At 54.1% G+C, this 26,890-nt stretch overlaps 3 pseudogenes across 1 annotated transcript; all 3 read left to right on the top strand.

The window, feature by feature from the left end:
- The first annotated feature begins 6,281 nt into the window (after window positions 1–6,281).
- On the top strand, window positions 6,282–8,680 carry LOC121108847 (annotated as a pseudogene).
- A 3,179-nt stretch (window positions 8,681–11,859) lies between these two features.
- LOC121108848 lies at window positions 11,860–14,260 on the top strand (annotated as a pseudogene). Its single transcript, XR_005843487.2, has 3 exons — window positions 11,860–12,003; window positions 12,982–13,088; window positions 13,922–14,260. The product of XR_005843487.2 is annotated as a histidine triad nucleotide-binding protein 1-like (transcript).
- An 8,760-nt stretch (window positions 14,261–23,020) lies between these two features.
- On the top strand, window positions 23,021–25,448 carry LOC121108849 (annotated as a pseudogene).
- The last annotated feature ends 1,442 nt before the right edge of the window (window positions 25,449–26,890 follow it).

Raw genomic sequence — 26,890 nt, forward strand, 5'->3', positions numbered from 1 at the left:
AACAGTCAGAACAGACAGAAGTAAAGAAGGCACTGGGAATTGAGGGGCGTTTATTCTGCTCCCCGGCCCCGTCTTCCAGCTCAGGGGGCTGAGTACCCTGAGAATAGCTGGTCTCACTGCTAAAGACAGAAGTGAAGAAGGCGTTGAGAACTTCAGCCTTTTCCTCCTCCTCGGTGGTGATGTTCCCCACCGCGTCGAATAAAGAAGGGAGATTCTCCTTGGCCCTCCTCTTGCTACTAATACGTTCGTAAAAACATTGTTTTAATCATCTCGAACAATGGCGGCCAGATTAAGGTCTTGCTGGGCTTTGGCTTGTCGAATTTTCTCCCTGCGCATGCTAGCAACATCCTGGCACTCTCCCCGAGTTGCCCGTCCTTCATCCAAAGATGGCAAACTCCTGGCCTGCCCCGCCAACATTTGACGGTCATTTGACGGGAGGGATCGGCACCAAAAAGCCCCCAGCGCCTAAGTCCCTGAGCCCCGATAAGCACCGAGCCGACGGGAGCGGAGCCGCCTACAGGGCGGGGACAAGCTTAAAGGGCAGGCGAGACAGCCAACCGAGGCGCGAGAACGGCCGGCACGGCTCTGTCGGCCCAATGAGCGCCGACGAGGGCCGAGCCGTGCCGAGCCGAGGCGAGGCGAGCCGAGCCGAGCCGAGCCGAGCCGAGCGGGGGAGGTTTGGGGCTGAGGGAGTGTTGTAGCGAGCGGGCGCCGTCATGGCCGGCGGGATCGTTAGGTCGCCGGCCGCCTGGCGCGGTGGCGCCGCTCTCTTGGGAAAAGTCGCCCGCCAGGAGTTCTCCGCCAACGTTATCCGCGAGGAGGAGCCGTTGTGGACGAGGAGGTAGCCGCGGCTTTGTCGTGCGTCGCGCGATTCTTCCCTTGCCCTCCCGTCCCACCCCTCCCCCACCCTAGCGCGCTCGCAGGCCCTCTGGAACGAGCGCCCGTTGCGGTGCCGGCGAGTGCGGCGGGGCGAGCGGCGACCTTGCCGCGGGGGGCGGGGCGGGCGGGCGGACGGGCCTTTCTGGCTGGTGATGCTCGCTACTACAGCGCCTCCTCTAAAACCCCGCGCTGCTTCGGTGCCTCGGGGCTGCCGTGGCGCATACTGGGTCGCTGGTGCCGTCTGGCTCGCCTGGCTTCCCAGCGCCACCGTGTGGTTGTGTGCGCGTGTGTAGAGGCGGGCCTGTGACGCTGAAGCGCTTGGTGGCAGCCGCGGACGCTTGTCGCGCGCGATATCAATCCCTTTGTCGCTGCTAGTCGTGCTAGTTCCATTAGAATTAGTTGACCGTGTCCTACAGGTCGGTGGTATTCACGTGTCGAAGGCGATAACCTTTGCCTCGATTTGGAAGTGTCTGATGCCAGCCTCACCGCGCTAATCCAAAATGTTCTTTCACCGGAGTCCGCGGTGTTCTTGAGGATGGAGAGTTAACACGGCCTCCTTTCGGGATAACCCCAGGTTCTTTGAAAATGCCTTGGTCAAAAGTAGGATAGGAAGGCGATATTTGGCCATAACTGAAGGATGGTGAGCCACCGTTTGCCGCTTGAGTGGTTAAGCAGGGTCTTAATATGAGAGTGAAATAAGCGCAAATGGAGGTGGTTTTGTTTGGGTTTAAAATCGCTCTGTGCTCGTAGCAGCAGGAGCCTGTGAAAACATGGTTTGTGCATAGAAGGGAGAGGGCTTTGCCAATTCAAAGATCACTTAGGAAGAATTGCTGTTTTGTCTTGCGTTTGGGATACGCGTTCAGTGGGACGTAGCGATCTGCTTCAGCTATTGCCTTTCTCCGAAGCCAATCCCGTTTTAAGCGTGTCCTCTTCCTCCAGTGCCTTGCGTTCCATGATATTTCACCGCAAGCTCCTACGCTTTTTTCCTAGCCGCTCCCCAGAAGGCCGTTGTGAGGTTATCCGGAGCAGAAGATTGTGGCGCACCTGTAAGTACCGTGGAAGCTTTCTGTACACTAAACGGTGCCTGTAAGTGGTATGTAATTTAGTAGGCTTTGTCCCGTCGCCTCGTTTCCTCTCGATGTTGCAAAGAGGCACAGTAGGCTATTTGGGCTTTCCCGACGCCATAATCTTTTGCCTCTAGCTTGTAACGGAGCTGAGCGTTTTGACTAAGGGAAGTGAGAGAAAGCGATGCTCATTTCTGGGTACGTACTTGTAGTGCAAAATGCAGTGCTGTTCAGAAGTATGGCCCGATGCCTGTTCTCGCTGTTTCCAGACAGTGGTCATGGCTCTAATATGGAGAAGAGGGCTTGGGGTTTTGAGCAGGTCGGAGGCGAGGAAGGAGAGAGCTGGCTGAGGGGTGCTGGATGTTTCATTTTCAGCTACAGAAGTCAAGTCCCATGGCTTTGGCGTGGGCTCACAAAGCCTACATCGAGTTTTTCTTGTCTGCCAGAAAGACTTAGGTTGCCCGAAGATATAATGGGGGGCTGGAATCCCGAGACCAATCTGGCTTCTGTGCCCGATTTGTAGTCCGTTACTCTCTAGCTGGGGGTGGGGAGGGGGTTAGGAAGAAAAGGAAAAAAAAAGATGGCAAGTCCCATAGCTGTCCCTCCCCCCATTATGCGTAATCGGACTTTGTAGCTTTGCTTGGAACGTGTCAGTTGCAGAAAGGCAGTAATTTGAAGAGCAGCGCTTGAATGGCAAAGAACTAGTTAACCGCGTTCTGTGGCTGGTTCTCTGCTCGCCTTCCTTGGCTTCCTGCCCTCTCCACTCTTCACTGTGCTGTGGCATGCTCCGTTACGTAACGTTATTTCCTTCTCCAGCTTCTTGGCCGTTTGATGATTGATGGCGAGAAGTGTGCTGCTAACCTGGGCCTGACCAATGGATTCCGGATGGCTGTGAGATACCCACCCTCAGCCCCTTCAGACTACCGCGCACGTCTCTGTATTCTGGGTGGCCGTCAGTTGGGCCGCCTCCTGGCTAAGATGTTTGCACCGCAGGAGTTGCTGCACGCGTACGGATCGCCACCGAATGGATTTCACGTGTTGCCCGTCAGCCTAGCCACCGTTGACATATAATTGTTTTTGGTGGGTGTCTGTGGAGGGTAATGAAAAGCTTTGAGCAGCATTTGCACAATAAAGATGGAGCATGGGGATATCATCTCTGTCTCGCTTGTCTTACTGATGGAAATGATTCTGCAAGTTAAAACGGTGGGTCTCCGTCTCCCAAAGACAATATAGGATGTGCTGTGTGTTTGAGGCCTTGCCGTCTTCCCCCAGCTTCCAAATAAAAGGGCGTGGGTTTTATCGCGTACTAGCAGCATCGACAAGCAGCAGGCGTAGAATTAGAGAAGAATAACGTAGGAAGAATGCTTCCAGCTGTCGTCTGTTGTATGGCCCCGTCGCGAGGCCGAACAAACTCCACCCGCATGATTTCTGACCGGTGCACGTCAGCCTGCTTTTAAGCAATCTCGGAGTTTTGCCACTGCTTTCTTTTCAGTCGCGGATTTTGCGACGTAGAGAAATAATTTCTCCCGCGGAAACTTTCCCAAATGGAAAAGACTTTGTGATACTTGAGTCGGCGATTGTTGCGCTTCTGCTGTCTTTGAGACTCAGCTGCCCTTCTCCATTTCTCTTTTTTTAATATGAACAAAACATTAAAAAAAAAAAAAAAAAAAAAAGAAGTATTGTTCCGTAACCAGAAGGAGGAGTAGCTACAGGCACCGTAAGGCTTTTACATGTAATCACCTCTCGCGCTTTGTTAGGCCTCTGGCTTTGCTTGAGTCTTTGTTGAATTGCAATTGCATTCAAGGCTTACTGGAGTGGGGGAGTTTCAAAATGCTAATAAATATTTGCATTAAAAATTAAAGACCTGAAACTTGCTAAATGAAATTATTGTGCGGCCGTTCCTCAGAGAATCTCGATTTGTCAGCAGTAGATCCGCTTGCGGGACTGACGATCGCAGCTGTGAATGACTCTGAATTAAACCGTTTGAAGAAGCGGAATAAGACAACTTGTTACGTTTTTCCGAATATCCAACCTGAAGCTCCCCCCGGCGCAGCGTAAGGCCGTTAGCTCTTGTCCCGTCGCTGGTTACGTGGAGAAGCGGCCAACCCCCACCACGCTACAAGCACCTTTCGGGTAGTTGTAAAGAGGCGATAAGGTCTCTCTCCCCTGAGCCTCCCCTCCTCCGGACGAAACAATCCCAGTTCCCTCAGCCGCTACCCATAGGTCTTGTGCTCCAGTCCCTTCACCAGCTTTGTTGCCCTCCTCTGGCCACGCTCCAGAACCTCAACGTCTTTCTTGTAGTGAGGAGCCCAAAGCTGAACGCAGTACTCGAGGAGCGGCCTCACCAGCGCCGAGTACAGAGGGATGATCACCTCCCTAGTCCTGCTGACTACATGATTTCTGATCCAAGCCAGGATGCCGTTGGCCTTCTTGGCCCCCTGGCACGCTCCTGGCTCATGTTCAGGCGGCTGTTGACTAATGCCTCCAGATCCGTTTCCTCCGCGCAGCTTTCCAGCCTCTCTGCCCCGAGCCTGTTGCGTTGCATGGGGTTGTTGTGACCAAAGTGCAGGACCCGGCGTTTGGTCTCGTAGATGCTCCTGCAATTGGCCTCGGCCCAGCGATCCAGCCTATCCGGATCCCTGTGTAGGGCCTTCCTACCCTCAGGCAGATCAAGCCTTCCTCCCAACATGGTGTGGCCTGCAAACTTGCTGAGGGTGCGCTCAATCCCCTCGTCCAGATCATCAACAAAATATAAATCAGGACCGGACCAAACGCTGACCCCCTGGGGAACACCGCTAGCGTCCACCGCCAGCTGGATTGAACTCCATTCACCACCACTATCTGGGCCTGGCCATCCAGCCAGGTTCTGACCCGGCAGAGTACACCTGCCCAAGCCATGGGCTGCCATCTTCTCTGGGAGAATACCGTGGGAGACAGAGTCAAAGGCTTCACTGAAGTCTAGGTAGACTACATCCACAGCCTTTGCCTCATCCACTAGTCGGGTCACCTGGTCATAGAAGGAGATCGGGTCGGTCAAGCAGGACCTGTCTTTAAGGAACCCGCGCTGGCTAGGCCCGGTCCCCTGGTTGTCCCGCACACGCCCTGTGATCTGACTCCGGGTGATCTCCTCCATGACCTTCCCTGATACTGAGGTTAGGCTGACAGGCCTGTAGTTCCCCAGATCCTCCATCCGACCCTTCTTGGAGGTGGGCATCTGTCTGGCTCCAAGTATCGGTAGCAAGACGGTTCGTTATATACGTATACCCAACGTGAGATTAAAACTCAGAAAGGAGACAAATATTTGCCCAACCGGTTTATTGTAGAACGTTTTGGTTAGCTAGGCCTGGGGATGGGAGGCGGGATGACGAAAGCAATAGTGAAAAGACAGAAAAGAAAAGCAAGGATTTGTTACAGGAATGCAGAGATGGTTACCACCGCAGTGTGACAATGTTTCACGATTCTGGTTGGAAGCAGGGGTGGGGGGGCAGGTTCTCTTTCTCGGTCGATCACAGGCGGAAGGAAAACACAGCAAGGAAAAGCGCGCACAAAAGTTTTTGCAGAGTCCATACATATATATATATCTATACTGTCTGGTTCTCCTTGGGTTGCTCATAGTAACGGCACGTCCAGCACCGGTGCAACAGTCAGAACAGACAGAAGTAAAGAAGGCACTGGGAATTGAGGGGCGTTTATTCTGCTCCCCGGCCCCGTCTTCCAGCTCAGGGGGCTGAGTACCCTGAGAATAGCTGGTCTCACTGCTAAAGACAGAAGTGAAGAAGGCGTTGAGAACTTCAGCCTTTTCCTCCTCCTCGGTGGTGATGTTCCCCACCGCGTCGAATAAAGAAGGGAGATTCTCCTTGGCCCTCCTCTTGCTACTAATACGTTCGTAAAAACATTGTTTTAATCATCTCGAACAATGGCGGCCAGACTAAGGTCTTGCTGGGCTTTGGCTTGTCGAATTTTCTCCCTGCGCATGCTAGCAACATCCTGGCACTCTCCCCGAGTTGCCCGTCCTTCATCCAAAGATGGCAAACTCCTGGCCTGCCCCGCCAACATTTGACGGTCATTTGACGGGAGGGATCGGCACCAAAAAGCCCCCAGCGCCTAAGTCCCTGAGCCCCGATAAGCACGGGCCGACGGGAGCGGAGCCGCCTACAGGGCGGGGACAAGCTTAAAGGGCAGGCGAGACAGCCAACCGAGGCGCGAGAACGGCCGGCACGGCTCTGTCGGCCCAATGAGCGCCGACGAGGGCCGAGCCGTGCCGAGCCGAGGCGAGCCGAGGCGAGCCGAGCGAGCCGAGCCGAGCCGAGCGGGGAGGTTTGGGGCTGAGGGAGTGTTGTAGCGAGCGGGCGCCGTCATGGCCGGCGGGATCGTTAGGTCGCCGGCCGCCTGGCGCGGTGGCGCCGCTCTCTTGGGAAAAGTCGCCCGCCAGGAGTTCTCCGCCAACGTTATCCGCGAGGAGGAGCCGTTGTGGACGAGGAGGTAGCCGCGGCTTTGTCGTGCGTCGCGCGATTCTTCCCTTGCCCTCCCTCCCGTCCCACCCCTCCCCCACCCTAGCGCGCTCGCAGGCCCTCTGGAACGAGCGCCCGTTGCGGTGCCGGCGAGTGCGGCGGGGCGAGCGGCGACCTTGCCGCGGGGGGGGCGGGGCGGGCGGACGGGCCTTTCTGGCTGGTGATGCTCGCTACTACAGCGCCTCCTCTAAAACCCCGCGCTGCTTCGGTGCCTCGGGGCTGCCGTGGCGCATACTGGGTCGCTGGTGCCGTCTGGCTCGCCTGGCTTCCCAGCGCCACCGTGTGGTTGTGTGCGCGTGTGTAGAGGCGGGCCTGTGACGCTGAAGCGCTTGGTGGCAGCCGCGGACGCTTGTCGCGCGCGATATCAATCCCTTTGTCGCTGCTAGTCGTGCTAGTTCCATTAGAATTAGTTGACCGTGTCCTACAGGTCGGTGGTATTCACGTGTCGAAGGCGATAACCTTTGCCTCGATTTGGAAGTGTCTGATGCCAGCCTCACCGCGCTAATCCAAAATGTTCTTTCACCGGAGTCCGCGGTGTTCTTGAGGATGGAGAGTTAACACGGCCTCCTTCGGGATAACCCCAGGTTCTTTGAAAATGCCTTGGTCAAAAGTAGGATAGGAAGGCGATATTTGGCCATAACTGAAGGATGGTGAGCCACCGTTTGCCGCTTGAGTGGTTAAGCAGGGTCTTAATATGAGAGTGAAATAAGCGCAAATGGAGGTGGTTTTGTTTGGGTTTAAAATCGCTCTGTGCTCGTAGCAGCAGGAGCCTGTGAAAACATGGTTTGTGCATAGAAGGGAGAGGGCTTTGCCAATTCAAAGATCACTTAGGAAGAATTGCTGTTTTGTCTTGCGTTTGGGATACGCGTTCAGTGGGGCGTAGCGATCTGCTTCAGCTATTGCCTTTCTCCGAAGCCAATCCCGTTTTAAGCGTGTCCTCTTCCTCCAGTGCCTTGCGTTCCATGATATTTCACCGCAAGCTCCTACGCTTTTTTCCTAGCCGCTCCCCAGAAGGCCGTTGTGAGGTTATCCGGAGCAGAAGATTGTGGCGCACCTGTAAGTACCGTGGAAGCTTTCTGTACACTAAACGGTGCCTGTAAGTGGTATGTAATTTAGTAGGCTTTGTCCCGTCGCCTCGTTTCCTCTTGATGTTGCAAAGAGGCACAGTAGGCTATTTGGGCTTTCCCGACGCCATAATCTTTTGCCTCTAGCTTGTAACGGAGCTGAGCGTTTTGACTAAGGGAAGTGAGAGAAAGCGATGCTCATTTCTGGGTACGTACTTGTAGTGCAAAATGCAGTGCTGTTCAGAAGTATGGCCCGATGCCTGTTCTCGCTGTTTCCAGACAGTGGTCATGGCTCTAATATGGAGAAGAGGGCTTGGGGTTTTGAGCAGGTCGGAGGCGAGGAAGGAGAGAGCTGGCTGAGGGGTGCTGGATGTTTCATTTTCAGCTACAGAAGTCAAGTCCCATGGCTTTGGCGTGGGCTCACAAAGCCTACATCGAGTTTTTCTTGTCTGCCAGAAAGACTTAGGTTGCCCGAAGATATAATGGGGGGCTGGAATCCGAGACCAATCTGGCTTCTGTGCCCGATTTGTAGTCCGTTACTCTCTAGCTGGGGGTGGGGAGGGGGTTAGGAGAAAAGGAAAAAAAAAGATGGCAAGTCCCATAGCTGTCCCTCCCCCCATTATGCGTAATCGGACTTTGTAGCTTTGCTTGGAACGTGTCAGTTGCAGAAAGGCAGTAATTTGAAGAGCAGCGCTTGAATGGCAAAGAACTAGTTAACCGCGTTCTGTGGCTGGTTCTCTGCTCGCCTTCCTTGGCTTCCTGCCCTCTCCACTCTTCACTGTGTTGTGGCATGCTCCGTTACGTAACGTTATTTCCTTCTCCAGCTTCTTGGCCGTTTGATGATTGATGGCGAGAAGTGTGCTGCTAACCTGGGCCTGACCAATGGATTCCGGATGGCTGTGAGATACCCACCCTCAGCCCCTTCAGACTACCGCGCACGTCTCTGTATTCTGGGTGGCCGTCAGTTGGGCCAGCCTCCTGGCTAAGATGTTTGCACCGCAGGAGTTGCTGCACGCGTACGGATCGCCACCGAATGGATTTCACGTGTTGCCCGTCAGCCTAGCCACCGTTGACATATAATTGTTTTTGGTGGGTGTCTGTGGAGGGTAATGAAAAGCTTTGAGCAGCATTTGCACAATAAAGATGGAGCATGGGGATATCATCTCTGTCTCGCTTGTCTTACTGATGGAAATGATTCTGCAAGTTAAAACGGTGGGTCTCCGTCTCCCAAAGACAATATAGGATGTGCTGTGTGTTTGAGGCCTTGCCGTCTTCCCCAGCTTCCAAATAAAAGGGCGTGGGTTTTATCGCGTACTAGCAGCATCGACAAGCAGCAGGCGTAGAATTAGAGAAGAATAACGTAGGAAGAATGCTTCCAGCTGTCGTCTGTGTATGGCCCCGTCGCGAGGCCGAACAAAACTCCACCCGCATGATTTCTGACCGGTGCACGTCAGCCTGCTTTTAAGCAATCTCGGAGTTTTGCCACTGCTTTCTTTTCAGTCGCGGATTTTGCGACGTAGAGAAATAATTTCTCCCGCGGAAACTTTCCCAAATGGAAAGACTTTGTGATACTTGAGTCGGCGATTGTTGCGCTTCTGCTGTCTTTGAGACTCAGCTGCCCTTCTCCATTTCTCTTTTTTAATATGAACAAAACATTAAAAAAAAAAAAAAAAAAAAAAAGTATAGTTCCGTAACCAGAAGGAGGAGTAGCTACAGGCACCGTAAGGCTTTTACATGTAATCACCTCTCGCGCTTTGTTAGGCCTCTGGCTTTGCTTGAGTCTTTGTTGAATTGCGATTGCATTCAAGGCTTACTGGAGTGGGGGAGTTTCAAAATGCTAATAAATATTTGCATTAAAAATTAAAGACTTGAAACTTGCTAAATGAAATTATTGTGCGGCCGTTCCTCAGAATCTCGATTTGTCAGCAGTAGATCCGCTTGCGGGACTGACGATCGCAGCTGTGAATGACTCTGAATTAAACCGTTTGAAGAAGCGGAATAAGACAACTTGTTACGTTTTTCCGAATATCCAACCTGAAGCTCCCCCCGGCGCAGCGTAAGGCCGTTACCTCTTGTCCCGTCGCTAGTTACGTGGGAGAAGCGGCCAACCCCCACCACGCTACAAGCACCTTTCGGGTAGTTGTAAAGAGGCGATAAGGTCTCTCTCCCCTGAGCCTCCCCTCCTCCGGACGAAACAATCCCAGTTCCCTCAGCCGCTACCCATAGGTCTTGTGCTCCAGTCCCTTCACCAGCTTTGTTGCCCTCCTCTGGCCACGCTCCAGAGCCTCAACGTCTTTCTTGTAGTGAGGAGCCCAAAGCTGCACGCAGTACTCGAGGAGCGGCCTCACCAGCGCCGAGTACAGAGGGATGATCACCTCCCTCGTCCTGCTGACTACATGATTTCTGATCCAAGCCAGGATGCCGTTGGCCTTCTTGGCCCCCTGGGCACGCTCCTGGCTCATGTTCAGGCGGCTGTTGACTAATGCCTCCAGATCCGTTTCCTCCGCGCAGCTTTCCAGCCTCTCTGCCCCGAGCCTGTTGCGTTGCATGGGGTTGTTGTGACCAAAGTGCAGGACCCGGCGTTTGGTCTCGTAGATGCTCCTGCAATTGGCCTCGGCCCAGCGATCCAGCCTATCCGGATCCCTGTGTAGGGCCTTCCTACCCTCAGGCAGATCAAGCCTTCCTCCCAACATGGTGTGGCCTGCAAACTTACTGAGGGTGCGCTCAATCCCCTCGTCCAGATCATCAACAAAATATAAATCAGGACCGGACCAAACGCTGACCCCCTGGGGAACACCGCTAGCGTCCACCGCCAGCTGGATTGAACTCCATTCACCACCACTCTCTGGGCCTGGCCATCCAGCCAGGTTCTGACCCGGCAGAGTACACCTGCCCAAGCCATGGGCTGCCATCTTCTCTGGGAGAATACCGTGGGAGACAGAGTCAAAGGCTTCACTGAAGTCTAGGTAGACTACATCCACAGCCTTTGCCTCATCCACTAGTCGGGTCACCTGGTCATAGAAGGAGATCGGGTCGGTCAAGCAGGACCTGTCTTTAAGGAACCCGCGCTGGCTAGGCCCGGTCCCCTGGTTGTCCCGCACACGCCCTGTGATCTCACTCTGGGTGATCTCCTCCATGACCTTCCCTGATACTGAGGTCAGGCTGACAGGCCTGTAGTTCCCCAGATCCTCCATCCGACCCTTCTTGGAGGTGGGCGTCTGTCTGGCTCCAAGTATCGGTAGCAAGACGGTTCGTTATATACGTATACCCAACGTGAGATTAAAACTCAGAAAGGAGACAAATATTTGCCCAACCGGTTTATTGTAGAAAGTTTTGGTTAGCTAGGCCTGGGGATGGGAGGCGGGATGACGAAAGCAATAGTGAAAAGACAGAAAAGAAAAGCAAGGATTTGTTACAGGAATGCAGAGATGGTTACCACCGCAGTGTGACAATGTTTCATGATTCTGGTTGGAAGCAGGGGTGGGGGGCAGGTTCTCTTTCTCGGTCGATCACAGGCGGAAGGAAAACACAGCAAGGGAAAAGCGCGCACAAAAGTTTTTGCAGAGTCCATACATATATATATCTATACTGTCTGGTTCTCCTTGGGTTGCTCATAGTAACGGCACGTCCAGCACCGGTGCAACAGTCAGAACAGACAGAAGTAAAGAAGGCACTGGGAATTGAGGGGCGTTTATTCTGCTCCCCGGCCCCGTCTTCCAGCTCAGGGGGCTGAGTACCCTGAGAATAGCTGGTCTCACTGCTAAAGACAGAAGTGAAGAAGGCGTTGAGAACTTCAGCCTTTTCCTCCTCCTCGGTGGTGATGTTCCCCACCGCGTCGAATAAAGAAGGGAGATTCTCCTTGGCCCTCCTCTTGCTACTAATACGTTCGTAAAAACATTGTTTTAATCATCTCGAACAATGGCGGCCAGACTAAGGTCTTGCTGGGCTTTGGCTTGTCGAATTTTCTCCCTGCGCATGCTAGCAACATCCTGGCACTCTCCCCGAGTTGCCCGTCCTTCATCCAAAGATGGCAAACTCCTGGCCTGCCCCGCCAACATTTGACGGTCATTTGACGGGAGGGATCGGCACCAAAAAGCCCCCAGCGCCTAAGTCCCTGAGCCCCGATAAGCACCGGGCCGACGGGAGCGGAGCCGCCTACAGGGCGGGGACAAGCTTAAAGGGCAGGCGAGACAGCCAACCGAGGCGCGAGAACGGCCGGCACGGCTCTGTCGGCCCAATGAGCGCCGACGAGGGCCGAGCCGTGCCGAGCCGAGGCGAGCCGAGCGAGCCGAGCCGAGCCGAGCCGAGCCGAGCGGGGAGGTTTGGGGCTGAGGGAGTGTTGTAGCGAGCGGGCGCCGTCATGGCCGGCGGGATCGTTAGGTCGCCGGCCGCCTGGCGCGGTGGCGCCGCTCTCTTGGGAAAAGTCGCCCGCCAGGAGTTCTCCGCCAACGTTATCCGCGAGGAGGAGCCGTTGTGGACGAGGAGGTAGCCGCGGCTTTGTCGTGCGTCGCGCGATTCTTCCCTTGCCCTCCCGTCCCACCCCCCCACCCTAGCGCGCTCGCAGGCCCTCTGGAACGAGCGCCCGTTGCGGTGCCGGCGAGTGCGGCGGGGCGAGCGGCGACCTTGCCGCGGGGCGGGGCGGGGCGGGCGGGCGGACGGGCCTTTCTGGCTGGTGATGCTCGCTACTGCAGCGCCTCCTCTAAAACCCCGCGCTCCTTCGGTGCCACGGGGCTGCCGTGGCGCATACTGGGTCGCTGGTGCCGTCTGGCTCGCCTGGCTTCCCAGCGCCACCGTGTGGTTGTGTGCGCGTGTGTAGAGGCGGGCCTGTGACGCTGAAGCGCTTGGTGGCAGCCGCGGGCGCTTGCCGCGCGCGATATCTATCCCTTTGGCGCTGCTAGTCGTGCTAGTTCCATTCGAATTAGTTGACCGTTTCCTACAGGCCGGTGGTATTCACGTGTCGAAGGCGATAACCTTTGCCTCGATTTGGAAGTGTCTGACGTAGCAGCCTCACCGTGCTAATCCAAAGCGTTCTTTCACCGGAGTCCGCGGTGTTCTTGAGGATGGAGAGTTAACACGGCCTCCGTCGGGATAACCCCAGGTTCTTTGAAAATGCCTTGGTCAAAAGTAGGATAGGAAGGCGATATTTGGCCATAACTGAAGGATGGTGAGCCACCGTTTGCCGCTTGAGTGGTTAAGCAGGGTCTTAATATGAGAGTGAAATAAGCGCAAATGGAGGTGCTTTTGTTTGGGTTTAAAATCGCTCTGTGCTCGTAGCAGCAGGAGCCTGTGAAAACATGGTTTGTGCATAGAAGGGAGAGGGCTTTGCCAATTCAAAGATCACTTAGGAAGAATCGCTGTTTTGTCTTGCGTTTGGGGTACGCGTTCAGTGGGGCGTAGCGATCTGCTTCAGCTATTGCCTTTCTCCGAAGCCAATCCCGTTTTAAGCGTGTCCTCTTCCTCCAGTGCCTTGCGTTCCATGATATTTCACCGCAAGCTCCTACGCTTTTTTCCTAGCCGCTCCCCAGAAGGCCGTTGTGAGGTTATCCGGAGCAGAAGATTGTGGCGCACCTGTAAGTACCGTGGAAGCTTTCTGTACACTAAACGGTGCCTGTAAGTGGTATGTAATTTAGTAGGCTCTGTCCCGTCGCCTCGTTTCCTCTCGATGTTGCAAAGAGGCACAGTAGGCTATTTGGGCTTTCCCGACGCCATAATCTTTTGCCTCTAGCTTGTAACGGAGCTGAGCGTTTTGACTAAGGGAAGTGAGAGAAAGCGATGCTCATTTCTGGGTACGTACTTGTAGTGCAAAATGCAGTGCTGTTCAGAAGTATGGCCCGATGCCTGTTCTCGCTGTTTCCAGACAGTGGTCATGGCTCTAATATGGAGAAGAGGGCTTGGGGTTTTGAGCAGGTCGGAGGCGAGGAAGGAGAGAGCTGGCTGAGGGGTGCTGGATGTTTCATTTTCAGCTACAGAAGTCAAGTCCCATGGCTTTGGCGTGGGCTCACAAAGCCTACATCGAGTTTTTCTTTTCTGCCGGAAAGACTTAGGTTGCCCGAAGATATAATGGGGGGCTGGAATCCCGAGACCAATCTGGCTTCTGTGCCCGATTTGTAGTCCGTTACTCTCTAGCTGGGGGTGGGGAGGGGGTTAGGAAAAAAGGAAAAAAAAAGATGGCAAGTCCCATAGCTGTCCCTCCCCCCATTATGCGTAATCGGACTTTGTAGCTTTGCTTGGAACGTGTCAGTTGCAGAAAGGCAGTAATTTGAAGAGCAGCGCTTGAATGGCAAAGAACTAGTTAACCGCGTTCTGTGGCTGGTTCTCTGCTCGCCTTCCTTGGCTTCCTGCCCTCTCCACTCTTCATTGTGTTGTGGCATGCTCCGTTACGTAACGTTATTTCCTTCTCCAGCTTCTTGGCCGTTTGATGATTGTTGGCGAGAAGTGTGCTGCTAACCTGGGCCTGACCAATGGATTCCCGGATGGCTGTGAGATACCCACCCTCAGTCCCTTCAGACTACCGCGCACGTCTCTGTATTCTGGGTGGCCGTCAGTTGGGCCAGCCTCCTGGCTAAGATGTTTGCACCGCAGGAGTTGCTGCACGCGTACGGATCGCCACCGAATGGATTTCACGTGTTGCCCGTCAGCCTAGCCACCGTTGACATATAATTGTTTTTGGTGGGTGTCTGTGGAGGGTAATGAAAAGCTTTGAGCAGCATTTGCACAATAAAGATGGAGCATGGGGATATCATCTCTGTCTCGCTTGTCTTACTGATGGAAATGATTCTGCAAGTTAAAACGGTGGGTCTCCGTCTCCCAAAGACAATATAGGATGTGCTGTGTGTTTGAGGCCTTGCCGTCTTCCCCCAGCTTCCAAATAAAAGGGCGTGGGTTTTATCGCGTACTAGCAGCATCGACAAGCAGCAGGCGTAGAATTAGAGAAGAATAACGTAGGAAGAATGCTTCCAGCTGTCGTCTGTTGTATGGCCCCGTCGCGAGGCCGAACAAACTCCACCCGCATGATTTCTGACCGGTGCACGTCAGCCTGTTTTTAAGCAATCTCGGAGTTTTGACACTGCTTTCTTTTCAGTCGCGGATTTTGCGACGTAGAGAAATAATTTCTCCCTCGGAAACTTTCCCAAATGGAAAAGACTTTGTGATACTTGAGTCGGCGATTGTTGCGCTTCTGCTGTCTTTGAGACTCAGCTGCCCTTCTCCATTTCTCTTTTTTTAATATGAACAAAACATTAAAAAAAAAAAAAAAAAAAAAAAGAAGTATTGTTCCGTAACCAGAAGGAGGAGTAGCTACAGGCACCGTAAGGCTTTTACATGTAATCACCTCTCGCGCTTTGTTAGGCCTCTGGCTTTGCTTGAGTCTTTGTTGAATTGCGATTGCATTCAAGGCTTACTGGAGTGGGGGAGTTTCAAAATGCTAATAAATATTTGCATTAAAAATTAAAGACTTGAAACTTGCTAAATGAAATTATTGTGCGGCCCGTTCCTCAAAAATCTCGATTTGTCAGCAGTAGATCCGCTTGCGGGACTGACGATCGCAGCTGTGAATGACTCTGAATTAAACCGTTTGAAGAAGCGGAATAAGACAACTTGTTACGTTTTTCCGAATATCCAACCTGAAGCTCCCCCCGGCGCAGCGCAAGGCCGTTACCTCTTGTCCCGTCGCTAGTTACCTGGGAGAAGCGGCCAACCCCACCACGCTACAAGCACCTTTCGGGTAGTTGTAAAGAGGCGATAAGGTCTCTCTCCCCTGAGCCCCCTCCTCCGGACGAAACAATCCCAGTTCCCTCAGCCGCTACCCATAGGTCTTGTGCTCCAGTCCCTTCACCAGCTTTGTTGCCCTCCTCTGGCCACGCTCCAGAGCCTCAACGTCTTTCTTGTAGTGAGGAGCCCAAAGCTGCACGCAGTACTCGAGGAGCGGCCTCACCAGCGCCGAGTACAGAGGGATGATCACCTCCCTCGTCCTGCTGACTACATGATTTCTGATCCAAGCCAGGATGCCGTTGGCCTTCTTGGCCCCCTGGGCACGCTCCTGGCTCATGTTCAGGCGGCTGTTGACTAATGCCTCCAGATCCGTTTCCTCCGCGCAGCTTTCCAGCCTCTCTGCCCCGAGCCTGTTGCGTTGCATGGGGTTGTTGTGACAAAGTGCAGGACCCGGCGTTTGGTCTCGTAGATGCTCCTGCAATTGGCCTCGGCCCAGCGATCCAGCCTATCCGGATCCCTGTGTAGGGCCTTCCTACCCTCAGGCAGATCAAGCCTTCCTCCCAACATGGTGTCGCCTGCAAACTTACTGAGGGTGCGCTCAATCCCCTCGTCCAGATCATCAACTGAAATATAATCAGGACCGGACCAAACGCTGACCCCCTGGGGAACACCGCTAGCGTCCACCGCCAGCTGGATTGAACTCCATTCAGCACCACTCTCTGGGCCTGGCCGTCCAGCCAGGTTCTGACCCGGCAGAGTACACCTGCCCAAGCCATGGGCTGCCATCTTCTCTGGGAGAATACCGTGGGAGACAGAGTCAAAGGCTTCACTGAAGTCTAGGTAGACTACATCCACAGCCTTTGCCTCATCCACTAGTCGGGTCACCTGGTCATAGAAGGAGATCGGGTCGGTCAAGCAGGACCTGTCTTTAAGGAACCCGCGCTGGCTAGGCCCGGTCCCCTGGTTGTCCCGCACACGCCCTGTGATCTCACTCTGGGTGATCTCCTCCATGACCTTCCCCGATACTGAGGTCAGGCTGACAGGCCTGTAGTTCCCCGATCCTCCATCCGACCCTTCTTGGAGGTGGGCGTCTGTCTGGCTCCAAGTATCGGTAGCAAGACGGTTCGTTATATACGTATACCCAACGTGAGATTAAAACTCAGAAAGGAGACAAATATTTGCCCAACCGGTTTATTGTAGAAAGTTTTGGTTAGCTAGGCCTGGGGATGGGAGGCGGGATGACGAAAGCAATAGTGAAAAGACAGAAAAGAAAAGCAAGGATTTGTTACAGGAATGCAGAGATGGTTACCACCGCAGTGTGACAATGTTTCATGATTCTGGTTGGAAGCAGGGGTGGGGGGGCAGGTTCTCTTTCTCGGTCGATCACAGGCGGAAGGAAAACACAACAAGGGAAAAGCGCGCACAAAAGTTTTTGCAGAGTCCATACATATATATATATACTGTCTGGTTCTCCTTGGGTTGCTCATAGTAACGGCACGTCCAGCACCGGTGCAACAGTCAGAACAGACAGAAGTAAAGAAGGCACTGGGAATTGAGGGGCGTTTATTCTGCTCCCCGGCCCCGTCTTCCAGCTCAGGGGGCTGAGTACCCTGAGAATAGCAGGTCTCACTGCTAAAGACAGAAGTGAAGAAGGCGTTGAGAACTTCAGCCTTTTCCTCCTCCTCGGTGGTGATGTTCCCCACCGCGTCGAATAAAGAAGGGAGATTCTCCTTGGCCCTCCTCTTGCTACTAATATGTTCGTAAAAACATTGTTTTAATCATCTCGAACAATGGCGGCCAGACTAAGGTCTTGCTGGGCTTTGGCTTGTCGAATTTTCTCCCTGCGCATGCTAGCAACATCCTGGCACTCTCCCCGAGTTGCCCGTCCTTCATCCAAAGATGGCAAACTCCTGGCCTGCCCCGCCAACATTTGACGGTCATTTGACGGGAGGGATCGGCACCAAAAAGCCCCCAGCGCCTAAGTCCCTGAGCCCCGATAAGCACCGGGCCGACGGGAGCGGAGCCGCCTACAGGGCGGGGACAAGCTTAAAGGGCAGGCGAGACAGCCAACCGAGGCGCGAGAACGGCCGGCACGGCTCTGTCGGCCCAATGAGCGCCGCCGAGGGCCGAGCCGTGCCGAGCCGAGCGAGCCGAGCCGAGCCGAGCCGAGCCGAGCCGAGCCGAGCGGGGAGGTTTGGGGCTGAGGGAGTGTTGTAGCGAGCGGGCGCCGTCATGGCCGGCGGGATCGTTAGGTCGCCGGCCGCCTGGCGCGGTGGCGCCGCTCTCTTGGGAAAAGTCGCCCGCCAGGAGTTCTCTGCCAACGTTATCCGCGAGGAGGAGCCGTTGTGGACGAGGAGGTAGCCGCGGCTTTGTCGTGCGTCGCGCGATTCTTCCCTTGCCCTCCCGTCCCACCCCTCCCCCACCCTAGCGCGCTCGCAGGCCCTCTGGAACGAGCGCCCGTTGCGGTGCCGGCGAGTGCGGCGGGGCGAGCGGCGACCTTGCCGCGGGGCGGGGCGTGGCGGGGCGGGCGGACGGGCCTTTCTGGCTGGTGATGCTCGCTACTGCAGCGCCTCCTCTAAAACCCCGCGCTCCTTCGGTGCCACGGGGCTGCCGTGGCGCATACTGGGTCGCTGGTGCCGTCTGGCTCGCCTGGCTTCCCTGCGCCACCGTGTGGTTGTGTGCGCGTGTGTAGAGGCGGGCCTGTGACGCTGAAGCGCTTGGTGGCAGCCGCGGGCGCTTGCCGCGCGCGATATCTATCCCTTTGGCGCTGCTAGTCGTGCTAGTTCCATTCGAATTAGTTGACCGTTTCCTACAGGCCGGTGGTATTCACGTGTCGAAGGCGATAACCTTTGCCTCGACGTGGAAGTGTCTGACGTAGCGCCAGCCTCACCGTGCTAATCCAAAGCGTTCTTTCACCGGAGTCCGCGGTGTTCTTGAGGATGGAGTGTTAACACGGCCTCCGTCGGGATAACCCCAGGTTCTTTGAAAATGCCTTGGTCAAAAGTAGGATAGGAAGGCGATATTTGGCCATAACTGAAGGATGGTGAGCCACCGTTTGCCGCTTGAGTGGTTAAGCAGGGTCTTAATATGAGAGTGAAATAAGCGCAAATGGAGGTGCTTTGTTTGGGTTTAAAATCGCTCTGTGCTCGTAGCAGCAGGAGCCTGTGAAAACATGGTTTGTGCATAGAAGGGAGAGGGCTTTGCCAATTCAAAGATCCCTTAGGAAGAATCGCTGTTTTGTCTTGCGTTTGGGGTACGCGTTCAGTGGGGCGTAGCGATCTGCTTCAGCTATTGCCTTTCTCCGAAGCCAATCCCGTTTTAAGCGTGTCCTCTTCCTCCAGTGCCTTGCGTTCCATGATATTTCACCGCAAGCTCCTACGCTTTTTTCCTAGCCGCTCCCTGAGAAGGCCGTTGTGAGGTTATCCGGAGCAGAAGATTGTGGCGCACCTGTAAGTACCGTGGAAGCTTTCTGTACACTAAACGGTGCCTGTAAGTGGTATGTAATTTAGTAGGCTCTGTCCCGTCGCCTCGTTTCCTCTCGTGTTGCAAAGAGGCACAGTAGGCTATTTGGGCTTTCCCGACGCCATAATCTTTTGCCTCTAGCTTGTAACGGAGCTGAGCGTTTTGACTAAGGGAAGTGAGAGAAAGCGATGCTCATTTCTGGGTACGTACTTGTAGTGCAAAATGCAGTGCTGTTCAGAAGTATGGCCCGATGCCTGTTCTCGCTGTTTCCAGACAGTGGTCATGGCTCTAATATGGAGAAGAGGGCTTGGGGTTTTGAGCAGGTCGGAGGCGAGGAAGGAGAGAGCTGGCTGAGGGGTGCTGGATGTTTCATTTTCAGCTACAGAAGTCAAGTCCCATGGCTTTGGCGTGGGCTCACAAAGCCTACATCGAGTTTTTCTTTTCTGCCGGAAAGACTTAGGTTGCCCGAAGATACAATGGGGGGCTGGAAGCCCGAGACCAATCTGGCTTCTGTGCCCGATTTGTAGTCCGTTACTCTCTAGCTGGGGGTGGGGAGGGGGTTAGAAGAAAAGGAAAAAAAAAAAGATGGCAAGTCCCATAGCTGTCCCTCCCCCCATTATGCGTAATCGGACTTTGTAGCTTTGCTTGGAACGTGTCAGTTGCAGAAAGGCAGTAATTTGAAGAGCAGCGCTTGAATGGCAAAGAACTAGTTAACCGCGTTCTGTGGCTGGTTCTCTGCTCGCCTTCCTTGGCTTCCTGCCCTCTCCACTCTTCATTGTGTTGTGGCATGCTCCGTTACGTAACGTTATTTCCTTCTCCAGCTTCTTGGCCGTTTGATGATTGTTGGCGAGAAGTGTGCTGCTAACCTGGGCCTGACCAATGGATTCCGGATGGCTGTGAGATACCCACCCTCAGTCCCTTCAGACTACCGCGCACGTCTCTGTATTCTGGGTGGCCGTCAGTTGGGCCAGCCTCCTGGCTAAGATGTTTGCACCGCAGGAGTTGCTGCACGCGTACGGATCGCCACCGAATGGATTTCACGTGTTGCCCGTCAGCCTAGCCACCGTTGACATATAATTGTTTTTGGTGGGTGTCTGTGGAGGGTAATGAAAAGCTTTGAGCAGCATTTGCACAATAAAGATGGAGCATGGGGATATCATCTCTGTCTCTCGTGTCTTACTGATGGAAATGATTCTGCAAGTTAAAACGGTGGGTCTCCGTCTCCCAAAGACAATATAGGATGTGCTGTGTGTTTGAGGCCTTGCCGTCTTCCCCAGCTTCCAAATAAAAGGGCGTGGGTTTTATCGCGTACTAGCAGCATCGACAAGCAGCAGGCGTAGAATTAGAGAAGAATAACGTAGGAAGAATGCTTCCAGCTGTCGTCTGTGTATGGCCCCGTCCCGAGGCCGAACAAACTCCACCCGCATGATTTCTGACCGGTGCACGTCAGCCTGTTTTTAAGCAATCTCGGAGTTTTGCCACTGCTTTCTTTTCAGTCGCGGATTTTGCGACGTAGAGAAATAATTTCTCCCCTCGGAAACTTTCCCAAATGGAAAAGACTTTGTGATACTTGAGTCGGCGATTGTTGCGCTTCTGCTGTCTTTGAGACTCAGCTGCCCTTCTCCATTTCTCTTTTTTTAATATGAACAAAACATTAAAAAAAAAAAAAAAAAAAAAAAGGAGTATTGTTCCGTAACCAGAAGGAGGAGTAGCTACAGGCACCGTAAGGCTTTTACATGTAATCACCTCTCGCGCTTTGTTAGGCCTCTGGCTTGCTTGAGTCTTTGTTGAATTGCGATTGCATTCAAGGCTTACTGGAGTGGGGGAGTTTCAAAATGCTAATAAATATTTGCATTAAAAATTAAAGACTTGAAACTTGCTAAATGAAATTATTGTGCGGCCGTTCCTCAAAGAATCTCGATTTGTCAGCAGTAGATCCGCTTGCGGGACTGACGATCGCAGCTGTGAATGACTCTGAATTAAACTGTTTGAAGAAGCGGAATAAGACAACTTGTTACGTTTTTCTGAATATCCAACCTGAAGCTCCCCCCGGCGCAGCGCAAGGCCGTTACCTCTTGTCCCGTCGCTAGTTACCTGGGAGAAGCGGCCAACCCCCACCACGCTACAAGCACCTTTGGGTAGTTGTAAAGAGGCGATAAGGTCTCTCTCCCCTGAGCCTCCCCTCCTCCGGACGAAACAATCCCAGTTCCCTCAGCCGCTACCCATAGGTCTTGTGCTCCAGTCCCTTCACCAGCTTTGTTGCCCTCCTCTGGCCACGCTCCAGAGCCTCAACGTCTTTCTTGTAGTGAGGAGCCCAAAGCTGCACGCAGTACTCGAGGAGCGGCCTCACCAGCGCCGAGTACAGAGGGATGATCACCTCCCTCGTCCTGCTGACTACATGATTTCTGATCCAAGCCAGGATGCCGTTGGCCTTCTTGGCCCCCTGGGCACGCTCCTGGCTCATGTTCAGGCGGCTGTTGACTAATGCCTCCAGATCCGTTTCCTCCGCGCAGCTTTCCAGCCTCTCTGCCCCGAGCCTGTTGCGTTGCATGGGGTTGTTGTGACCAAAGTGCAGGACCCGGCGTTTGGTCTCGTAGATGCTCCTGCAATTGGCCTCGGCCCAGCGATCCAGCCTATCCGGATCCCTGTGTAGGGCCTTCCTACCCTCAGGCAGATCAAGCCTTCCTCCCAACATGGTGTGGCCTGCAAACTTACTGAGGGTGCGCTCAATCCCCTCGTCCAGATCATCAACTGAAATAGAAATCAGGACCGGACCAAACGCTGACCCCCTGGGGAACACCGCTAGCATACACCGCCAGCTGGATTGAACTCCATTCAGCACCACTCTCTGGCCCTGGCCGTCCAGCCAGGTTCTGACCCGGCAGAGTACACCTGCCCAAGCCATGGGCTGCCACCTTCTCTGGGAGAATACCGTGGGAGACAGAGTCAAAGGCTTCACTGAAGTCTAGGTAGACTACATCCACAGCCTTTGCCTCATCCACTAGTCGGGTCACCTGGTCATAGAAGGAGATCGGGTCGGTCAAGCAGGACCTGTCTTTAAGGAACCCGCGCTGGCTAGGCCCGGTCCCCTGGTTGTCCAGCACACGCCCTGTGATCTCACTCCGGGTGATCTCCTCCATGACCTTCCCCGATACTGAGGTCAGGCTGACAGGCCTGTAGTTCCCCAGATCCTCCATCCGACCCTTCTTGGAGGTGGGCGTCTGTGTGGCTCCAAGTATCGGTAGCAAGACGGTTCGTTATATACGTATACCCAACGTGAGATTAAAACTCAGAAAGGAGACAAATATTTGCCCAACCGGTTTATTGTAGAAAGTTTTGGTTAGCTAGGCCGGGGGATGGGAGGTGGGATGACGAAAGCAATAGTAAAAGACAGAAAAGAAAAGCAAGGATTTGTTACAGGAATGCAGAGATGGTTACCACCGCAGTGTGACAGTGTTTCATGATTCTGGTTGGAAGCAGGGGTGGAGGGGCAGGTTCTCTTTCTCGGTCGATCACAGGCGGAAGGAAAACACAACAAGGGAAAAGCGCGCACAAAGGTTTTGCAGAGTCCATACACATATATATATACTGTCTGGTTCTCCTTGGGTTGCTCATAGTAACGGCACGTCCAGCACCGGTGCAACAGTCAGAACAGACAGAAGTAAAGAAGGCACTGGGAATTGAGGGGCGTTTATTCTGCTCCCCGGCCCCGTCTTCCAGCTCAGGGGGCTGAGTACCCTGAGAATAGCAGGTCTCACTGCTAAAGCCAGAAGTGAAGAAGGCGTTGAGAACTTCAGCCTTTTCCTCCTCCTCGGTGGTGATGTTCCCCACCGCGTCGAATAAAGAAGGGAGATTCTCCTTGGCCCTCCTCTTGCTACTAATATGTTCGTAAAAACATTGTTTTCATCATCTCGAACAATGGCGGCCAGACTAAGGTCTTGCTGGGCTTTGGCTTGTCGAATTTTCTCCCTGCGCATGCTAGCAACATCCTGGCACTCTCCCCGAGTTGCCCGTCCTTCATCCAAAGATGGCAAACTCCTGGCCTGCCCCGCCAACATTTGACGGTCATTTGACGGGAGGGATCGGCACCAAAAAGCCCCCAGCGCCTAAGTCCCTGAGCCCCGATAAGCACCGGGCCGACGGGAGCGGAGCCGCCTACAGGGCGGGGACAAGCTTAAAGGGCAGGCGAGACAGCCAACCGAGGCGCGAGAACGGCCGGCACGGCTCTGTCGGCCCAATGAGCGCCGCCGAGGGCCGGCCGAGCCGAGCCGAGCCGAGCCGAGCCGAGCCGAGCCGAGCCGAGCCGAGCCGAGCCGAGCCGAGGAGCTTTGGGGCTGAGGGAGTGTTGTAGCGAGCGGGCGCCGTCATGGCCGGCGGGATCGTTAGGTCGCCGGTCGCCTGGCGCGGTGGCGCCGCTCTCTTGGGAAAAGTCGCCCGCCAGGAGTTCTCTGCCAACGTTATCCGCGAGGAGGAGCCGTTGTGGACGAGGAGGTAGCCGCGGCTTTGTCGTGCGTCGCGCGATTCTTCCCTTGCCCTCCCGTCCCACCCCTCCCCCACCCTAGCGCGCTCGCAGGCCCTCTGGAACGAGCGCCCGTTGCGGTGCCGGCGAGTGCGGCGGGGCGAGCGGCGACCTTGCCGCGGGGCGGGGCGTGGCGGGGCGGGCGGACGGGCCTTTCTGGCTGGTGATGCTCGCTACTGCAGCGCCTCCTCTAAAACCCCGCGCTCCTTCGGTGCCACGGGGCTGCCGTGGCGCATACTGGGTCGCTGGTGCCGTCTGGCTCGCCTGGCTTCCCTGCGCCACCGTGTGGTTGTGTGCGCGTGTGTAGAGGCGGGCCTGTGACGCTGAAGCGCTTGGTGGCAGCCGCGGGCGCTTGCCGCGCGCGATATCTATCCCTTTGGCGCTGCTAGTCGTGCTAGTTCCATTCGAATTAGTTGACCGTTTCCTACAGGCCGGTGGTATTCACGTGTCGAAGGCGATAACCTTTGCCTCGACGTGGAAGTGTCTGACGTAGCGCCAGCCTCACCGTGCTAATCCAAAGCGTTCTTTCACCGGAGTCCGCGGTGTTCTTGAGGATGGAGTGTTAACACGGCCTCCGTCGGGATAACCCCAGGTTCTTTGAAAATGCCTTGGTCAAAAGTAGGATAGGAAGGCGATATTTGGCCATAACTGAAGGATGGTGAGCCACCGTTTGCCGCTTGAGTGGTTAAGCAGGGTCTTAATATGAGAGTGAAATAAGCGCAAATGGAGGTGCTTTTGTTTGGGTTTAAAATCGCTCTGTGCTCGTAGCAGCAGGAGCCTGTGAAAACATGGTTTGTGCATAGAAGGGAGAGGGCTTTGCCATTCAAAGATCCCTTAGGAAGAATCGCTGTTTTGTCTTGCGTTTGGGGTACGCGTTCAGTGGGGCGTAGCGATCTGCTTCAGCTATTGCCTTTCTCCGAAGCCAATCCCGTTTTAAGCGTGTCCTCTTCCTCCAGTGCCTTGCGTTCCATGATATTTCACCGCAAGCTCCTACGCTTTTTTCCTAGCCGCTCCCCAGAAGGCCGTTGTGAGGTTATCCGGAGCAGAAGATTGTGGCGCACCTGTAAGTACCGTGGAAACTTTCTGTACTCTAAACGGTGCCTGTAAGTGGTATGTAATTTAGTAGGCTCTGTCCCGTCGCCTCGTCGTTTCCTCTGGTGTTGCAAAGAGGCACAGTAGGCTATTTGGGCTTTCCCGACGCCATAATCTTTTGCCTCTAGCTTGTAACGGAGCTGAGCGTTTTGACTAAGGGAAGTGAGAGAAGCGATGCTCATTTCTGGGTACGTACTTGTAGTGCAAAATGCAGTGCTGTTCAGAAGTATGGCCCGATGCCTGTTCTCGCTGTTTCCAGACAGTGGTCATGGCTCTAATATGGAGAAGAGGGCTTGGGGTTTTGAGCAGGTCGGAGGCGAGGAAGGAGAGAGCTGGCTGAGGGGTGCTGGATGTTTCATTTTCAGCTACAGAAGTCAAGTCCCATGGCTTTGGCGTGGGCTCACAAAGCCTACATCGAGTTTTTCTTTTCTGCCGGAAAGACTTAGGTTGCCCGAAGATATAATGGGGGGCTGGAAGCCCGAGACCAATCTGGCTTCTGTGCCCGATTTGTAGTCCGTTACTCTCTAGCTGGGGGTGGGGAGGGGGTTAGGAAGAAAAGGAAAAAAAAAAAAAGATGGCAAGTCCCATAGCTGTCCCTCCCCCCATTATGCGTAATCGGACTTTGTAGCTTTGCTTGGAACGTGTCAGTTGCAGAAAGGCAGTAATTTGAAGAGCAGCGCTTGAATGGCAAAGAACTAGTTAACCGCGTTCTGTGGCTGGTTCTCTGCTCGCCTTCCTTGGCTTCCTGCCCTCTCCACTCTTCATTGTGTTGTGGCATGCTCCGTTACGTAACGTTATTTCCTTCTCCAGCTTCTTGGCCGTTTGATGATTGTTGGCGAGAAGTGTGCTGCTAACCTGGGCCTGACCATGGATTCCGGATGGCTGTGAGATACCCACCCTCAGTCCCTTCAGACTACCGCGCACGTCTCTGTATTCTGGATGGCCGTCAGTTGGGCCAGCCTCCTGGCTAAGATGTTTGCACCGCAGGAGTTGCTGCACGCGTACGGATCGCCACCGAATGGATTTCACGTGTTGCCCGTCAGCCTAGCCACCGTTGACATATAATTGTTTTTGGTGGGTGTCTGTGGAGGGCAATGAAAAGCTTTGAGCAGCATTTGCACAATAAAGATGGAGCATGGGGATATCATCTCTGTCTCTCTTGTCTTACTGATGGAAATGATTCTGCAAGTTAAAACGGTGGGTCTCCGTCTCCCAAAGACAATATAGGATGTGCTGTGTGTTTGAGGCCTTGCCGTCTTCCCCCAGCTTCCAAATAAAAGGGCGTGGGTTTTATCGCGTACTAGCAGCATCGACAAGCAGCAGGCGTAGAATTAGAGAGAATAACGTAGGAAGAATGCTTCCAGCTGTCGTCTGTTGTATGGCCCCGTCCCGAGGCCGAACAAACTCCACCCGCATGATTTCTGACCGTGCACGTCAGCCTGTTTTTAAGCAATCTCGGAGTTTTGACACTGCTTCTTTTCAGTCGCGGATTTTGCGACGTAGAGAAATAATTTCTCCCGCGGAAACTTTCCCAAATGGAAAAGACTTTGTGATACTTGAGTCGGCGATTGTTGCGCTTCTGCTGTCTTTGAGACTCAGCTGCCCTTCTCCATTTCTCTTTTTTTACATATGAACAAAACATTAAAAAAAAAAAAAAAAAAAAAAGGAGTATTGTTCCGTAACCAGTAAGGAGGAGTAGCTACAGGCACCGTAAGGCTTTTACATGTAATCACCTCTCGCGCTTTGTTAGGCCTCTGGCTTTGCTTGAGTCTTTGTTGAATTGCGATTGCATTCAAGGCTTACTGGAGTGGGGGAGTTTCAAAATGCTAATAAATATTTGCATTAGAAATTAAATACTTGAAACTTGCTAAATGAAATTATTGTGCGGCCGTTCCTCAAGGAATCTCGATTTGTCAGCAGTAGATCCGCTTGCGGGAGTGACGATCGCAGCTGTGAATGACTCTGAATTAAACCGTTTGAAGAAGCGGAATAAGACAACTTGTTACGTTTTTCCTGAATATCCAACCTGAAGCTCCCCCCGGCGCAGCGCAAGGCCGTTACCTCTTGTCCCGTCTAGTTACCTGGGAGAAGCGGCCAACCCCCACCTCGCTACAACACCTTTCGGGTAGTTGTAAAGAGGCGATAAGGTCTCTCTCCCCTGAGCCTCCCCTCCTCCAGACGAAACAATCCCAGTTCCCTCAGCCGCTACCCATAGGTCTTGTGCTCCAGTCCCTTCACCAGCTTCGTTGCCCTCCTCTGGCCACGCTCCAGAGCCTCAACGTCTTTCTTGTAGTGAGGGGCCCAAAGCTGCACGCAGTACTCGAGGTGCGGCCTCACCAGCGCCGAGTACAGAGGGATGATCACCTCCCTCGTCCTGCTGACTCCGTGATTTCTGATCCAAGCCAGGATGCCGTTGGCCTTCTTGGCCCCTGGGCACGCCGCTGGCTCATGTTCAGGCGGCTGTTGACTAATGCCCCCAGATCCGTTTCCTCCGCGCAGCTTTCCAGCCTCTCTGCCCCGAGCCTGTTGCGTTGCATGGGGTTGTTGTGACAAAGTGCAGGACCCGGCGTTTGGTCTCGTAGATGCTCC

The sequence above is a fragment of the Gallus gallus genome (assembly GCF_016699485.2).
Source record: "Gallus gallus isolate bGalGal1 chromosome W unlocalized genomic scaffold, bGalGal1.mat.broiler.GRCg7b W_unloc7, whole genome shotgun sequence".
Classification (NCBI taxonomy): Eukaryota; Metazoa; Chordata; class Aves; order Galliformes; family Phasianidae; genus Gallus; species Gallus gallus.